This window comes from Myotis daubentonii, chromosome X, assembly GCF_963259705.1.
Source record: "Myotis daubentonii chromosome X, mMyoDau2.1, whole genome shotgun sequence".
Classification (NCBI taxonomy): domain Eukaryota; kingdom Metazoa; phylum Chordata; class Mammalia; order Chiroptera; family Vespertilionidae; genus Myotis; species Myotis daubentonii.
In genome coordinates this window covers 74,261,070-74,280,078 of record NC_081861.1, presented here as the reverse complement: position 1 = coordinate 74,280,078, position 19,009 = coordinate 74,261,070, and positions in this window count along the sequence as shown.

Genomic DNA, 19,009 nt, shown 5'->3' with positions numbered 1-19,009 from the left:
CAAAGCCTTCTCTAATGCCTCCGACATTACCTCAACTTGCTCCCAGTATTCCTGGGTCATCCAAGGCATCAGGACCACTGCTACCAGATTCCACAACCCAGCCAGAGGCCACAAGTCCTCCGAAGGGGTAGTGGAGTACTTACCCCAGAATCCTGTTAACCTACTACACCAAATGTCAGGGGCAAGCTCATCAGTCAGGGACGTGGCTTTTCTGGGTGAAGGAAACTGAAAAAACACGTGTGTACAAGCAGGCGAGTGAGACATGCTTTATTACAAAGCAGCCAATACTGGTCAGTGGCTCTGGTGCTCAGGACTGTGAAACCCAGTCTGGATTCTGAACCTCTATCTTCTTATGGAACAGACCCTCCCTTAGCCAGAAGCTCCCTCCTCATTCTCAGACTGCCAGCCTGTGGCCATTGGAAGCTAGGTAAGCTACTCTCATGACCTAGCCCCTCATACCAGTCTATAGGTGTTTATTTTTTTTTATTGCTTAAAGTATTACAAAGAGTATTATATATGTCTCCTTTGTTTTTTCTCCACTTGATCCTCCCCTAGCCTCCCATGCCCCCAGTGTCTTGTATACATTGGTTATGCTTGTATGCATGCATATAAGTCCTTCAGTTGATCTCTTACCCCACTCCCACCCCCAACCCTTCCCAGCCTTCTTACTGTAGTTTGACAGTCTGTTCGATGTTGCTCTGCCTCTGTATCTATTTTTGCTCATCAGTTTATAATGGGCTTAATTATCCATAAATTAGTGAGATAATGTGGTATTTTCATTTCATTGGCTGGCTTATTTCACTTAGCATAATGCTCTCCAGTTCCATCCATGCTGTTGAAAATGGTAAGACTTCCTTCTTTTTACAACAGCATAGTATTCCATCGTGTAGATGTACCACAGTTTTCTAATCCATTCATCTACTGATGGGCACTTAGGCTGTTTCCAGATCTTAGCTATGGTGAATTGTGCTGCTATGAACATAGGGGTGCATATATTCTTTCTGATTGGTGTTTCTGGGATATATTCCTAGAAGTGGGATGACTGGGTCAAATGGGAGTTCCATTTTTAACTTTTTGAGGAAACTCCATACTGTCTTCCATAGTGGCTGCTCCAGTCTGCATTCCCACCAGCAGTGCACAAGTGTTCCTTTTTCTCCACATCCTCTCCAGCACTTGTCATTTGTTGATTTGTTGATGATAGCCAGTCTGACAGGTGTGAGATGGTACCTCATTGCTGTTTTGATTTGCATCTCTCGGATGATTAGTGACTTTGAGCATGTTTTCATATGTCTCTTGGCTTTCTGGATGTCCTCTTTTGAAAGGTGTCTATTTAGGTCCTTTGCCCATTTTTTGATTGGATTGTTTATCTTCCTTTTGTTAAGTTGTATGAGTTCCTTATAAATGTTGGAGATTAACCCCTTATCGGTGATAACATTGGCAAATATATTCTCCCATGCAGTGGGGGCTCTTGTTTTATTGATGGTCTCTTTTGCTTTAAAAAGCTTTTTATTTTGATGTAGTTCCATTTTCTTATTTTCTCTTTAGTTTCCAATGCTCTAGGAGCTGTATCGGTGAAGAAATTGCTTCGGCATATGTCTGAGATTTTGTTGCCTTTGGATTATTCTAGAATTTTTATGGTTTCCCATCCTATATTTAAGTCCTTTATCCATTTTGAGTTTATTTTTGTGTATGGTGTAAGTTGGTGGTCTAGTTTCATTTTTTTTGCATGTATCTGTCCAATTTTCCCAACACCATTTATTAAAGAGACTGTCTTCACTACATTGTATGTTCTTGCCTCCTTTGTCAAATATTAATTGAGCATATTGGTTCGGGTTAATTTCAGGGTTCTCTATTCTCTGCTATTGATCTATACGTCTGTTCTTGTGCCAGTACCAGGCAGTTTTGAGAACAGTGGCTCTGTAATACAGCTTGATATCTGGTACTGAGATCCCTCCTACTTCGTTCTTCTCTCTCAGGATCGCTGCAGCTTTGTTGGGTATTTTTTTACTCCAGATGAATTTTTGGAGAGTTTGTTCTAGGTCTGTGCAATATGCCGTTGTTATTTTAATGGGGAGTGCATTGAATTTATAGATTGCTTTGGGCAATATGGGCATTTTAATGATGTTGATTCTACCAATCCATGAACATGGTATGTTCTTCTTTCTATTTATGTCTTCCTCTATCTCATTTTTCAATGTCGTGTAGTTTTCAGCATATAGGTCTTTTACCTCCTTAGTTTATTCCTAGGTATCTTAATTTTTTGTGCAATGGTAAATGGGATTGTTTTTTAAATCTCTCTTTCTGTATGTTCATTGTTGGTGCATAAAAAGGCCATTGATTTTTTGGCATTAATTTTGTATCCTGCTACATTGCCGAATTCATTTATTAATCCTAATAATTTTTTAATGGAGTCTTTAGAGTTTTCTATGTATAGTATAATGTCATCTGCGAATAGGGAGAATTTTACTTCTTCTTTACCAATTTGGATACTTTTTATTTCTTCTTCTTGTCTGATTGCATTTGCTAGCACTTCCAGTACTATGTTAAATAGTAGTGGTGAAAGCGGACATCCCTTTTTTGTTCCTGTTCTTAAGGGAAATGGTTTTAGTTTTGGGCCATTGAGTATGATGTTGGCTGTAGGTTTTTCATATCAGGCTTTTATTATGTTGAGGTATGATCCTTTTATTCTCACTTTGCTAAGCATTATTAACATAAAAGGGTGAGGGACTTTGTCAAATGCCTTTTCTGCATCCAGCAATATGATTATGTGATTTTTGTCTCTCAATTTGTTTATGTGATGTATCAGGTTTTTTGATTTGTGGATATTGTACCATCCTTGCATCGCTGGAATATATCCCACTTGGTCATGGTGTATAATTTTTCTAATGTAATACTGGATCCAGTTTGCTAGAATTTTGTTGAGGATTTTATCATCTATGTTCATCAGGGATATTGGCCTGTAATTCTCTTTCTTTGTGGTGTCCTTATCTTGTTTTGGAATTAGGGTAATGCTGCCTTCATAGAAAGAGCTTGGAAGTGTGCTTTCCTCTTGAATTTTTTGGAATATTCTGAGAAGGATTGGTTTTAGTTCTTCTTTGAATATTTGGTAAAACTCCCCTGTGAAGCCATCTGGTCCAGGGCTTTTGTTTGCTGGAAGCATTTTGATTACTATTTCAATTTCATCAGTATTTATCGACCTATTCAGGTTTTTTGATTGTTCCTGGTTGAGTTTTGGAAGCTTGTATTTTTCTAGGAATGTGTCAATTTCATCGAGATTGTCCATTTTGTTGGAGTAGAGGTATTTGTAGTAATATTTTACAATCCTTTGTATATCACTGGGATCAGATGCTACTTCACCTTTTTCATTTCTGATTTTGTTTATTTGGGTCCTTTCTCTTTGTTTCTTGGTGAGCCTGGTGAGAGGTTCACCAATCTTGTTTATCCTTTCAAAGAACCACCTCTTGGTTTCATTGAGCTTTTGTATTGTTTTTTGTCTCTATGTCATTTATTTCTGCTCTGAACTTTATTATCTCCTTCCTTCTGGATACTGTGTGGTTTTCTTGTTGCTCTCTTTCTAATTGTTTAAGTTACAGGGTCAGGTAATTTATTACCATTTTTTCTTGTTTTTTGAGGTAGTCTTGTAGAGCTATGAAGTTCTAGAGAAGAATGCATATTCTGTTGCTTTGGAGGGAAATATTCTGAACATCTCAATTAAGTCCATCTGATCTAGTGAGTCATTTAGGATTGCTGTTTCCTTGCTGATTTTTTGTTTAGAGGATTTATCTAGTGATGGCAGTGGGGTATTAAAGTCCCCTACTATGACTGTATTGCTATTGATCTCTCCCTTGATATCTTCCAGAAGTTGTTTTATGTATTTGGGTGCTCCTGTATTGGGTACATATATGTTTACCAGAGTTATATCTTCTTGTTGAATTGCTCTTGCTCCCTTTAGTATTATGTAGTAGCCTTCCTTATCTCTTGTTATGGCCTTTACTTTAAGGTCTATGTTGTCAGCTATAAGTATTGCAACCCCAGCTTTTTCTCATTTCCATTTGTCTGAAATTTTTTTTCCCATCCCTTCACTATCAGTCTGTGTGAATCCTTTGTTCTCAGGTCGGTCTCTTGTAGACAGAAGATATATGAGTCGTGTTTTCTTATCCATTCAGCTACCCTATGTGTTTTGATTGGGGCATTTATTCCATTTACGTTTAATGTTATTATTGATAAGTACTTGTTTGTTGTCATTTTTATTCTTAATATTTGTGTTTCTTCTTGCCTTTCTGTTTCTTCTTTTTACAGCAGTTCCTTTAGCATTTCTTTCATTGCTGGCTTGGTGGTAATAAACTCTCTTAGTCTTTTTTTGTCTGTGAAGCTCCTGATTTCACCTTCAATTTTGAATGATATTCTTGCTGGGTATAGTATTCTGGGATTCAGTCCCTTGGTTTGCATCACTTTGTATATTTCATTCTATTCCCTTCTATCCTGGTGTGTTTCTGTTGAGAAATCTGTTGATATTCTAATGGGAGCTCCCTCGTATGTAACTTTCTGTCTCTCTCTGGCAGCTTTTAAGAATCGTAGTTTGTCATCAATGTTTGCCAATTTATGTTGTGCCGTGGTGTTGGTCTTTTGGGGTTCATCTTGTTTGGGACTCTCTGTGCTTCTTGGATTGGCATAGTTTTTTTCTTGCCAATATCAGGGAAGTTTTCTGTCATTATTTCTCCGAACAGGTTTTCTGTTCGTTGCTTCTCTTCCTCTCCTTCTACCCCTATTATGTGGATGTTGTTTCGTTTTGTGTTGTCCCAAAGCTCCCTTAGGCTCTCCTCTTGCTTTTTAATTTTTCTTTCCAGTTGCTGCTGTGTTCATGTGTTTTTTCCTACCTTGTCTTCTAGCTCACTGATGTGGTCCTCAACCTCTTCAAGTCTACTATTCAAGACTTCCATTGTGTTCTTTATTGCAGCTATGTCATTCTTCATTTCCTCTTGGTTCCTTTTCATATTGGTGACATTCTCATTCAGCTCTTTATAATTCTCATTGAGTTGTATGTATTTGTCATTGAGTTGCGTGTATTTGTCATCCAGCCATTTGAACATTCTTATAACCATTACTCTGAATTCTGTCTCTGAGAAGTTACTTGCCTCAGTTTCATTTAACTCCCTCTCTGGTGATCCTCTTTTTCTTTCCTTTGGGGGTTGCTTTTTTGTCTCCCCATATTTTGTTCTAAGATTTTAATTGTTTCTGTGTCCTAGATATGACTGTTTTGCTACCCCAGTTCTTTTGAGAAGGGTGCTGCTTGTGTGATCTCTCGGGTCTCCTGAACTTGGTAATCTAGCATAGTTCCCTACTTTATCTGTTTGGGTTTTCTCGATGTATGCCTGTGAGCTGGAAAGGTGCAATTGTGGTGTCCAGATGTCAGCAGCTGGGTAGGGGTATGTTCCAATTTTTACTGCCTTGCATCCTTGGCTAAAATCACATGTGCCCAGCAGGGGCTCACGGAGGTACCCAGGAGCTGTCTGTCAGGGTGGTCAGGCTCAGGAGGCCTGCACACTGGAAAGGCAAAACTGTGGTGTTCAGAGTTCTGTAGCCGTAGGGTGGGAAGACTCAGTTTTTGCTGCTGGGCCTGTGATTGGATACCCACACTCCCAGTGGTAGCTCACAGGGGCACCCATGGTGTGCTTGCCATTGCGGCACCCTGGTGCACTCTGAAGTGCCTTGTTGAAGCCAAGCGATCAAGGTGTCTGTGGGCAGGTATCCAGGACGAGGGTATTCAGAATTTCTATTGTTGTGGCATTGCACCCTTGTTAGGATAAGAACACGCCTGTGGCACGGTGGGCTCAGGAGGCCTGAGCGCTGGAAAAGCACGACTATAGTGTTCAGAGTTTTGCAGCTGTAGAGTGGGAAGACTCAGTTTTTGCTGCTGTGCCTGTGGATGAATACACATGCTCCCAGTGGCATCTCACACTGGTACCCATGGTACATTTGCGGTGTGGAGCTCTGAGGTACGCTGAGGGGCCCTAGGGCTGAAGTTGTGCTACAGCATCTATTGGAAGTTATTCAAGAGAGTGAATTCAGAATTTCTGCTGTGGGAAAGTGCACCCCCGTTTGCACAATATCGCACTCAGTGAGGCTTGTAGTGGCTCCCCAGATCTGCCTGTAGGGTGGTGAGCTCCAGATGCCTGCCTGCTGGAAATGCGTGACTCTAGTGGTGCGTTTGCGGCATGTGTGCAGAGCTCTGATGCACCCTAAGGGGCCCTGGCATTGAAATTGTGTGACAGTGTCTATTGGAAGTTATTCAGGGAGAGTGAATTCAGAATTTTTATTGTGGGCAGTGCACCCCCGTTTGCACAATATTGCACTCAGCAGGCACTTGCAGTGGCTCCCAGGGGCTGCCTGTGGGGTGGTGGGCTTGCACCACTACCAGAGGCTTGCACACTGGAAATGTGCGAATGTGGTGCCCGGAGGTCCGCAGCTGTGGAGGGGGAGGCTGCACTTACTGCTGCAGGTGCGGTGCTCCTTCAGAGGTGGAGATCCCAGGGTCTGCGAGACTGTCAGGGCCAGCCTGACAGGGTTGAGCCGGGCTGAGGCAGGGAGGTGGGAATTGAGAAAAGAAAGAAAGACAGGAAAGCGGGGTCGGGAGGACCCCAGTTCTCTTGATGAACTGGAGCGAGTTTATTAGCTATACAATCCTATTTATACACAACACACTGAATCGGAGGTCTGTCAAGAGGAATGTATTCTTTGTTCCTCTTAATCTCTAAGGGAGAGACATAGCAGAAGGACAAGTTCTCAGTACAGCATATCTCAGTAAATAGTTACAGACTTCTGGGCAAGCTATGAAAGGCTGTTCTCATTCTACAAATGTTGCTCTCATTCTACTGATAATCGCCATCCAAACAAGTCTGGGAAAACTGTGTGGGTAAGGGTCCCAGCCTTTCTAGCCCCTACAGGTGCAAGGACCTTGCCAGCTTACATCTGGCCCCCAACAGATCCCCCTTCTTTGTTTTTTAGGCGAAGTTCATGTTTCAGTGTCCGACAGTTTTTTATGAGTACATGTCAGCAGTAATATTTCAGTTCTGGATGGTGGACAAATGGTGGCAATGTAGGTCCGACCCTCTCTGGTTTGGTCCTGGGCAACCTGCAGCGACGCACAGCTGCTGACTGCTAGCGTGATAAGGCGTCTTCACCATCTTTATTTCTGGACTGCTTCTCTTCTCGTTGTTTCATGGGGCCACTGTTATTCTGTGGCTGGAGCAGTCCTGATAATTCCTCTCTGTTGCAGGAATCCACATGGTCTTGGAGTTGTTTTCTGAAAATATAGAAATGTATTCTCGACCAAAGGTTAATAAAAGAATCATATCTATAATTTAGACTTGGGATTCTTTTAATTTTTGTCCAAACGATTTTCCTTTGGCTTGTTCTGAAACCACGTATATTTTCATGGGTGTCTTGCTATTAGCATTATAAATGAAAAAATTAATTTTCAAGTAAAAATATTAAAGCAATTAAGGCATTTACTTAACAGGTTATCATTTACTTAACAGGTTATTATTCCACTATCCCCCCTTTTTTATTTTTTAATATTAGGAGGTTTTAGGAAATTTTTTAGTGTAGTCTTGATAACTTTTAATTTTAATTTTTTGTATAAAAATTTGACTGCTTTAGGTTTATAGTATGTTAAGCAATTTATCTATGAAATGAAAATTTTGGTTAATACTTTTTGAATAATTACTTATATTAATTTGTAAAATTTAATTAATCTGAAAACTTGACTACTATTTTACTGTTAAATTTAATAATCTAATAACAATCTTAGTTTACACTGTAAATATTAATGGAAAGGATTATTTTGCATCCTTGAGAAGGCCCTGAGCATTCCTGGTGTTAAGCTAGATTTAGATATAGGGTAGTTGCTGTTAGCCAAGTCTCTGTTATCTGGGTACCGATTTCGGCTGGCCTAAGTCTCTTTCTGTTATCTGGGTCCCGATCTGAGCTGGGCGTGGGAAGCGCAGCAGCCATGGGGGCAGGAGACCTCCCTCAGAAGGGGTGAGTGTTCAAGCCCATGCACAATTGGGGGGGTTAGTGAGGATCTGTGCCCCACCTCTGTTGACCCCCAATTTCTCCCCTGAGGCCCCCTGCGACTGTGCCTGTCTTAGGTTGCCCCTCCCAGAGGGGTCTTACCCGTCGTTGACTAACCAGCCATCCTCCGGGGCCAAGCAGGGTGATGTGAGGTTTAGTTTTGTCTCCTTGGTAGCGTATGCCCCTGTGGCCTCCATGCCCAGTAACTGCCTTTGGATCCCCTCACCTGCTGGTGGGGCCCCGGCATTGATCATGGGGAACCCAGATTTCTTCTCTAGAGAGGGCCCAGCTTACGCCATTGGGCAAGAGACAGATCCATGGTACCAGCCACCATGAGGCTTCAACCTCAGCATGAACAGAGAGCTTAGGTAACAGCTATGGGCAATTGGAAGAGGGACCCCTTTGGTAAAAAGGTCAAGAGAGGTCAATATAGAATGCTCAAGTGCCTTCCTAGGGGGCCCTCCACACAGTGGAAGGGATAAAATCCTTTCATGTTCTTATTAAATTGCTGCCAAACAATTAGTTTGTAAGCTTGTTTGGAGTAAATGTTAATATGCTGTTATAAAATATTAAAAATTATTAATGAGCTTTTGTTATTTTAAATTATATCTTAAAATTCTACTGCTGTATTTTAAGAAATATTAAATAAGATAACTTGTTTTGCCCTTTCTTAGAGGCGAAAACTTAAAATATACATTTATTAATATTTTTCTGATAAAGCTTTCTATGTGATTTCAAGTATATTAAATTGGCTTTATTAAAAAATTATTTAAGAAAAGAGAATAAACTTTTGAAAACATTTCAGGGCCCATGAAATGTCCTAAAGTCATTCCTTGATTATAGTTTTGAAATCTAACTTAAAAAACTATTAAATATATATGTGTATATATAATTTAAAGATTATATACCTTTTATAATTATTAAGAGATATCAATTAAATTAAAACTGATCTTTGTATTTAAAAATTTTGGTTGGGATTATAGAATTTATTCTCTTTTTTTTAATTAGATAAATGTTGAAATTTTATTATAATTATATGATTTCTCCCAATTTATGTAACCAGAACTTTAAACTCTTAGCTGGCAAGTTAAATATTTAGTATTTCTTATTCAGTAACATTTTTAAGAATAAACTTCAAAAATACATGACATAATCAATAGATTTAATTCTGTCCTCTAGATTTTTTGTGAGGGAAATTTAGAATAATATTTTAGCATTTTGTTATTTCAGAATATCTAATTTAATTTAGCAAACTCTAAGCCTTGGGGTGCCATTCACTGAAAACAGGTAACCATTAAAATGTAAATTATATTCTTTCTACCAAGGATGGGAAACTGGGAAGCAAGCCTCTCTTTAAAAGTTGTCACTGGCAGGAAATTTTTTGCCTACTTGCTCTGTTGGGGGAAGGGAGGCTAGCCCTTCCTCTATTAGAAATTGCTTTGGGAAGCCAGCCTTAAATAGAGGGCGTAGCCATCTTTTACCTGGGCTACTTATATGTTTATAATTAATATATTTTAATAACTCTTGAGATTTAAATTCAATTTATTATTTTAAGGCATATTCTTTAGCAAATTTTTCTAACAGAGACAATTTTACTGAATTTCCTCTTCAGCCTTGAAAATAATTTTTTAATATTTTTTATTAGTATTTAAAAACTGTTCTTTATTATGGAAATGACAATCCTGCTGCTAGAATCTAGCCAGCATCTTTTTTCCTTTGGGTTAAATTTTGCCCTCTTTGTTAGGAAATAATCAGTCTTGGGTTTTATTTTGTATATTTGTAAAGAGATTTTAGCTTGAAACTCTATCTAAATGTCCAAAATCGGACAATGCGCGCCTTAGTTCCAAGCCAGCTTTCTCTTTACACTTGTACAGAAATCCCAGAGGTATTTTTAAATTTCAGATCCGATGGCATTTGCTGTAGCTGTATCAGAAATGCAAGGAAATCATCATTTCTTCTCTATGTGGGAGGTTTTAAATCTAATGATATTTTGTTTATTTCAGTAGGCAAGGGCAGCACCCAGGGCAGACAGAATGTCTTATTCCTATGGATCCAAGGTCCAGCCCGGCACTTCCGGGAGTTGCTCGGAATAGTTCTTGTATCTATTTTGCTCTCTGGGGCAGGCTGGGTGCTGTGTAGCCTGCTGGCCTTGAGACAGCACAAGGACAGAAGGGTAAATAGACAATGCCCCTGTTATTTGCCGTGGCTGGGCCGGCCCCTTTTGGTAGTTTCTCGACTGGTGTTGAGGCAAAGAATTTCCCTGGATATCTGTCTTAGATTTACACTCATTTGCCCAATGTTTCCCTTTTTTACATTTAGAGCATAGTCCAGGTTGTTTGGGACCTCTGCCATTTCCTTTATAAACTCCTTTATTAGAAGGACACTGTTTTGCCATGTGTCCTGTTCCTCCACAAGTGTAACACTTGTATGTTTGACTTTTCCCTGTGCTAAATTGTTGCTGAAGAATTCCTTCAATGGTGGTTCCCTTTAATGCAGCCGCAATGGCAACTCCTTGTATATATGAGGGACCAATATCTGCGCAAATGCGGATATAATCTGAGAGAGTCCCCTGTCTTTGATAGGGCCGCAGTGCAGCTTGGCAGGCAGTGTTGGCGTTTTCATATGCCAACTGTTTAACTATCAACATGCCAGCCTCTCCATCTACCACTACTCGGCCAACAGCCTGTAATAGCCGAGAGACAAAATCCTGATACTTTTCATCTGGCCCTTGAATAATTTTTGAGAGCTCCTCTGTTTTCTGACCAGAGGTGGGTAACTTTTTCCAGGCTCTGATCCCAGCTCCATTAATCTGTCCATAAGTTTCCTGGGGGTATTGAATTTGATTATGGGTATCAGCATAGACTCCTTCACCTACCAGCATTTCATAAGAAATATTAATCTGGGCAGCTCGATTACGAGCAGCTTGTTCCTTAGCCTTTTCATCATATTCTGACTTCCACAAGAGATAATCCCCTCCTGATAAACAAGCCTTGGCAATAGCTCTCCAATCATTAGGTGGGAGAGCCTCTGAGGCCATAGTTTCTAAGATAGTTAAAGTATAAGGGGAAGTGGGCCCATACTGAGCACAGGCTGTTTTTAACTCTTTTAAAGTTTTAAAAGGAAGCGGGTCATAAGCACGCTCACGCTGTCCCGTGTGAGGATTCACCCGTTCCATAACAGGGAAGGCGTGAATGCCCAATTCCTCACCACACTTTCGTGCTTCCTGCAAGGCCATCTGGAGAGGGGAAAGTGGAACTGGTGCTGCACAAGGCAGCGGAGAGCGGCGGGAACGGCCCCCGCGGCTTCTCTTTTTCTTGCCAAGAAACTTTAATGTTTCTAAAAAGTGTTCTAACACATCCTCTATATCACTACCCTCTTCACTTCCAGCAGAAAAATATTCTTCCTCCTCCTTTGCCTGAACAATACCTGTATTATCATTATGACAAAGAGCAGCAGTTTCCGCAAAATCCTCCTCATCTTGAGGAGTTAAATTATCTTTAAAAGTTACATTATTTCTTTTTAATATACTGTCTTTTTTAGACTCCTGTTTTGTGCTATCACACTGCTTCTCCTTTTTTTCTGGCTTAAGAAATGGTTGATTATGGTCATGCCTGGGATCCAAACAATCCCGTATTAAATTCCATAAGAAAATGCAGACCTCCTGAATGAATTTTAAAAAATTTTCTACTTGCTTGTCATTAACCTTAGTTCCTCTACTATTGAGCATAAACTTTAACATTTGCCCATAAAGGGCATTTTCTCTAGATTCTAATTGCCCCATGCTTTACCCCCGATTACCAAAAAATTGCTCCTCCCTTACCTTAACGAGTGCACTCTTTATCCGGAGGAGTTCCTCACCGTCGTCTCTCCAAGCCCGACGGAGTTCCTCACCGTCTTTTTCCCAGTTCCTCAGTCCCTGTTCGGGCGCCAGATCTGTCAGGGCCAGCCTGACAGGGTTGAGCCGGGCTGAGGCAGGGAGGTGGGAATTGAGAAAAGAAAGAAAGACAGGAAAGCGGGGTCGGGAGGACCCCAGTTCTCTTGATGAACTGGAGCGAGTTTATTAGCTATACAATCCTATTTATACACAACACACTGAATCGGAGGTCTGTCAAGAGGAATGTATTCTTTGTTCCTCTTAATCTCTAAGGGAGAGACATAGCAGAAGGACAAGTTCTCAGTACAGCATATCTCAGTAAATAGTTACAGACTTCTGGGCAAGCTATGAAAGGCTGTTCTCATTCTACAAATGTTGCTCTCATTCTACTGATAATCGCCATCCAAACAAGTCTGGGAAAACTGTGTGGGTAAGGGTCCCAGCCTTTCTAGCCCCTACAGGTGCAAGGACCTTGCCAGCTTACATCTGGCCCCCAACACGAGACTGCGGGTGTGGCTGCAGGATTTTGGCTGGAGTAGCTGCTGGGTCGCGGGCAGTGTCCAAGGCCTGTCTGGGTGGTGGTGTTGAGTTCCTAGATGGTCGTTCTCCCCTTCAAGATGGCATGGGCTCCGTGCCCGAGTCCCGCAGTCCGGGGAGTGTCTGCAGCGGTAGTAGTCTCTCCCTGTCTAGGAGAGTCTGGTCTGCCGTCCCGTGGTACTCCTGTTGGATTTAACTGTCCCTCACTCACTCACACACACACCGCACGCAGACACACACTCTCCCTTCACCCTCTCACTCACATACTCTCCCTCCACTCCGTTCTGCCAGCCACCATCTTCCGCTCCCTCAATATTATTTTTTATTAATTTAAGAAAAATAAAAAAGGTGGTGGAATAAGTGGACATGCTCCCAGGACCACACAGGAATTACAACTAAAATACAAAAAAACTTAGTGAATAATCAATGGAAGACTGTCTGGAGAGAACCCTGATAACGGATGTCTGAAATTGGAGGCCACATACAGACTGGAAGGAGGAGCAAAGGTGCAAAAAGGCTGGTCAGGTTCCCACAGATAGCAACTGAAGTTTCAGAGAGATATATCAGTTGTGTGGGTTGCCACTGAGAACTCTGGGATCTAGTCCCCAAGCTGGGCCCCCCATCACAGAGCATCAGAACTGAGAAGGGTACCCACATAACATCTGGCTGTGAAAAGCAGTGGGTTGCTATCTGCCAGGGAGAGACAGCTGGAAATTCAGGCACACTTTTAAAGGGCCAACACACAAAATTCCCTGTGCAGCCACTCACACTGTGCTCTGACAGAGGGAGGGCAGAGTGGACTGGAGTTGTGTGAGTAGAAGCCAGGATCGGACACCCTAGTTTCCTGTGGTGAGCCATTCCTTCAAGCTGCAGAGATCATCTTTCTCACACACACATTTGCTATGCGGGCAGCCTTGCCTGGGGGGAAGACAGTTAACGTACCCTATTGGAAAATACCTTGTCCCACTGTGTGGAGTTACTGAGTCCCATTAATAGGCTGAGAATAAATATTGGCCACCAGGCAGAAGCAATTGCTCTACCCTATTGGAAAAAATACACACACACAAAAAAAAACTCTTGCCAAATCTGTGGACAATTGCTTGAGGGCAAATCAAGACAGAATCCTATCAGTGTGTAGATAGAGTTGGGTTCTGCAGGACTTGAGTCTTTTCCTGATCTAATTAGTCAGAAAGAGCATTTGATACTATCCTGCACTAGAAATTGAGAGGCATAGTAGATCTACATAATACATAATCACAAACCCAAACAGGCAGCCAAAATGATGGACAAAGAAACAGCCCCCAAATGAAAGAACAAGGGAATTCACCAAAATAAGAGATAAATGAAATGTAAATAAGAAATTTATCTTGTATAGAGTTAAGAATAATGTTGAGAAAGATGATCAACAGCATGAGAAAAGATATAGTAACTATGAAAAAAGAAATGAATGACATAGCACAAATAAAGAACACATGGGAAGGAATACATAGCAGATTAGGGGAAGCTGAAGATCAAATTAGTAAACTGGAAGACAAGGTTGAAAAAAATCACTCAATCAGAGAAACAAAAGGAAAAAAACATTAAAAAACATGAAGACAGCTTAAGGGATCTGTGGGACAAGGTGAAAAGTAACAATTTTTGAATAGCATATGTGCCAGACGAGACAGCAAGGGAGGAAGAGATAGAGAACATGTTTGAAGAAATAATGGCAGAAAATGTCCCAAACCTGGTAAAGGAAGAAATCATACAAGTTCAGGAGGCACAGAGAACCCCAAGCAAGAAGAACCCAAATAGGCCCATGCCCAGACACATCATAATTAAAATGCCAAAAATTAAAGACAAAGAGAGAATATTTAAGGCAGCAAGAGAAAAGCAAACTGTAACCTACAAAGGAGCTTCCATAAGGTTGACTCCTGATTTCTCATCAGAAGCTCTATAAGCCAGAAGAGAATGGCATGAAGTATTCAAGGTAATGAAAAGCAAGGATCTGAAACCAAGATTACTATATACAACAAAGCTATCATTCAAAATAGACAATGAAATAAAGAGCTTCCGGGAGAACCAAGATGGCGGCGATATAGGCAGACGCGTCCCAGGTCGTGTCCCGGAGCAAATGGAATGAACAGCTGAAACTAGTAACACCCACACCGAATTGGCGAAATTGCTCAGCTGGTGAGAGGGTTTGCAGCCGGGAAGAGCAGAACTCCCCTGGAAAGGTAAAAAAAAAACAGGGATTTGGGCAGGAAAGTTTGCCAGACCTCTGAGCCCAGAGAGTCGGAGGGAGACCGCGTGGCAGACAGCCGCTTCCCCTGGGACAGGCACAGCCCCTGACTGGGGGGTGGGGAAAGAGAACCGAGGGATTCCTGGTGCCACCAGGGAAATTGAGAGCTGGGTTCTGTGATCACGAAGGACTGAGCCTAAAGGGGGCAGCCTGAAGAGCTGACCTGACCATACAGTCCCGGTAAGAGAAGAAGCTTACAGAAACCAAGCCTTCCCCGTTTCCGCGGCCGGCGTTGGTTTGTCTGTTTTCACTGAATCCTGTTCATGGGACATTTCGGATACAGACACTCACCTGTGCTGAAGAGAGGGAGAGTGTGCGGAGGAGTGGAATCTGGGGAGAGACTGGGGAGAGAGGGGGAGCCGGGAGAGGTGGCAGCAAATTGAGTGCTGAGACACCCCTGAGCCCAAGACTGGGGCAGCCATTCTCTCCAGAGAGTGAGGCTCCTCCCCCCAGCCCCCAGGCAAGGAGCACAGCCACACCCAGATTCCACCCTGTATGAGATCAAGGATTAAAATAACCTTATCAGTCCCTGGGAGTTAACAGGGTCTGGCCTATAGAGAGATTTTCAATCCCAGCAACAACATAGCGCCGGTAACTAACTATTACGCAGTCAGCTCTGGGCAGTGAACTTCCACTGGAAAGAGAGGCCCTATAGCCCCAGAGGCCAACCCCAGAACACTTCCACCCAGAGGCTGACACACAAACTGACTCTTTGCTAAACACAAAATAAGGCAGTCTGGGAAATAAATGCGACCTGCTTTAAAATAAGGACTGTGGTTCACAACACAGAGGAACAGTATATCGCAGGGAAACTCAACACTCTCCTGAATACCTGGAAGGTCTAAGGCGAGCCACACTGAAGAATAGAAGAACCGAAGGACCTTCACTACTGCATTTTGTTTTTCTTTTTTCACTTTTTAACTAAGAAAGAAATTTTTTTTTTATTTTTTTTTCTGTTCTTTTTTTTTTTCTTTTTCCATCACCTGATTTTACCCTTTTAATTACTACCTTGTTATTTTTTAACCAGTATTATTACTGCTACCATTTTACCATTTTTTAAAGTGCCATTTTATTTTCTCTTTATTTTATTTTGGGATTAGTGTTCACCATTCTATTTTCATTGTTATATTATTGGTTGTTTCTAGTTTGCATTCATATCCAGGGAGCTGTTGCTGGAATTTGTTGGGATTAATGGCTGTTCTATAGGAGTATTCTCCTCATATAAAAAGTCTCTTCCCCTCTTCCACTTCATTCTCTCTTTTCGCTCTTTTTTTTTTCTTGTCTTTTCTCGCTTTTATTTTCCCCCCTCCTTTTTCCCGATTTCATTTTTGCACTCCTTTTTTTGGTCCCTACTTTTCTTTTCTTTTTTTTCTTTTAACTTTTTCTCTTCCTTCTTCCTTATCCCCTAATTCTCTTAATTCGGGTGGTCACTTTCATTTGGAGTTATTAATATCGTGAATATATTTGTGTATAGTGCCTGGTACGTGGTGCCTTGTTGTGTTGTATTTTGTGCCTTTAAATCAATGCAGCAGATCCAAGCAACAGCAACCTCCTGAGCACCACATCCTCTGCTGAGGAACAGCAGCTGTACGTGAAACCTCGCCCCACCAGCCAGAAGAGCCACCACAGCTGTGAACAGCACCCACCAGAGGAGCTGCTGCCAAGTGAAGAGCAGCAGCTACCGCAACCGCCCGAAGAGCAACCACAAACCAAGGAGTCACTGCCACCCAGGGAGCAACCACTGAACGACTCAACATCTAGATATGTCAGTGAGATCAAACATGGGTAGACAAAGAAACCCCCAAAGGAAAGAGAAGGAGGACTCTCCAGAAAAGCAGCTAAGTAATACAGAGGCATGCAACATGACAGATAAAGAATTCAGAATAAGGGTCCTAGAGTGCATAAACCGGATGGAGGAAAAATCGACAACCTCTTCAAGAAGCAAGAAGAAACAGATAAAAAAAATCGATAACATATGGAAGAAGCTAGAAGAAACAGATGAAAAAATCAACAACTTAAGTAAGACCCAAGAAAAAATGAAGAGTGATATAGCTGCAATGAAAAACTCCATTGAAAGTATCAACAGTAGACTAGGAGAAGCGGAGGACCGAATTAGTGAATTAGAAGACAAGGAAGCAAAACACACCCAAAATGTACTGCAATTGGAGAAAAAAATTAAAAGACAGGAGGAGAGCCTAAGGGAGCTTTGGGACAACATGAAACGAAACAACATACGAATAATAGGAGTACCAGAAGAACAGAAGGATGACCAAGGATTAGAAAACCTACTTGAAGAAATAATATCAGAAAACTTTCCTGAGGTGGGGAAGAAAAAAGTCACACAAGCCCAGAGAGTCCCAAACAAGGTGAACCCGAAAAGACCCACACCAAGACACATCATAATCACCATGGCAAATGTTCAGGACAAAGAGAGAATCTTACAGGCTGCAAGAGAGAGACGGAAAGTTACATACAAGGGATCTCCCATTAGACTGTCAAATGATTTCTCAACAGAAACACATCAGGCCAGAAAAGAATGGACTGAAATTTACAAAGTGATGCAAAGCAAAGGACTGAATCCAAGAATACTCTATCCAGCAAGGCTATCATTCAAACTTGAAGGGGAAATAAGAAGCTTCACAGACAAAAAAAGGCTAAGGGAGTTTGTCAACACCAAGCCAGCAATGCAAGGAATGCTAAAGGGACTGGTATAAAAAGAATAAATAAAAAGCTCAGAAAGAAAACAGCCACACACGCACAAAAAAAGAAATGGCTACAAACAAGTACCTTTCAATAATAACTTTAAACGTAAACGGACTAAATGCTCCAACCAAAAGACATCGAGTGGCTGAATGGATAAAAAAAACATGACCCATACATCTGCTGTCTACAAGAAACCCACCTCATTAGAAGGGACTCACATGGACTGAAAGTGAAAGGATGGAAAAATATGTTTCAGGCAAATGGAAAGGAAAAGAAAGCTGGGGTAGCAATACTTATATCGGACAAAATAGACCTCAAAGTGAAGGCCTTAACAAGAGATAAGGAAGGCCACTTCATAATACTAAAGGGATCAATACAACAAGAAGATATAACCCTGGTAAACATATATGCACCCAATGTAGGAGCACCCAAATTCATAAAAAAACTCCTGGAAGATATCAAAGGAGAGATCGACATCAATACAATCATAGTAGGGGACTTTAATACACCATTGACAGCACTGGATAAGTCCTATAGACAAACAATCAGCAAAGATACAGCAATGCTAAATGACTCACTAGATCAGATGGACTTAATAGACATCTTCAGAACACTTCACCCCAAAGCCAGGGAAGATACGTTCTTCTCAGGTGCTCATGGTACATCTTCAAAAATAGACCACATATTGGGTCACAAGCAAATATCCCCAAATTCAAGAAGATTGAAATCATAAAAAGCATCTTCGCAGACCATGATGGCATAATACTAGAAATAAACTACAATAAAAACAACCCAAAATACTCAAACACCTGGAAGCTGAATAGCATGTTATTAAATATTGATTGGGTTACCAATGAGATCAAAGAAGAAATTAAAAACATCCTGGAAACTAATGACAATGAATACACAACAATCCTATGGGACACAATGAAAGCAGTCCTGAGAGGGAAGTTTATAGCTCTAAAGGCCTATCTCAAAAAACAAGAAAAAATGGTAGTAAATCATCTAACTCTACAACTCAAAGAATTAGAAAGAGAGCAACAAGAAAACCCCAGAGTGAGCAGAAGGAAGGAGATAATAAAGATTAGAGCAGAAATAAATGACATAGAGACCAAAAAAACAATACAGAAAATCAATGAAACCAAGAGCTGGTTCTTTGAAAGGATAAACAAGATTGACAAACCTCTAGCCAGACTCACCAAGAAGCAGAGAGAGAGGACCCAAATAAATAAAATCAGAAACGATAGAGGCGAAATAACAACAGACCCCACAGAAATACAAATGATTGTTAAAAAATACTATGGACAGCTCTACTCCAACAAACTAGACAACCTGGAGGAAATGGACAAATTCCTAGAAAAATACAACATTCCAAAACTCAATCAGGAAGAATCTAAAAATCTCAACAGGCCAATAACTATGGAAGAAATTGAAGCAGTCATCAAAAAGCTTCCATCAAACAAAAGCCCAGGACCAGACGGCTTCACAGGGGAGTTTTACCAAACATTCAAGGAAGAACTAAAACCTATCCTCCTCAGACT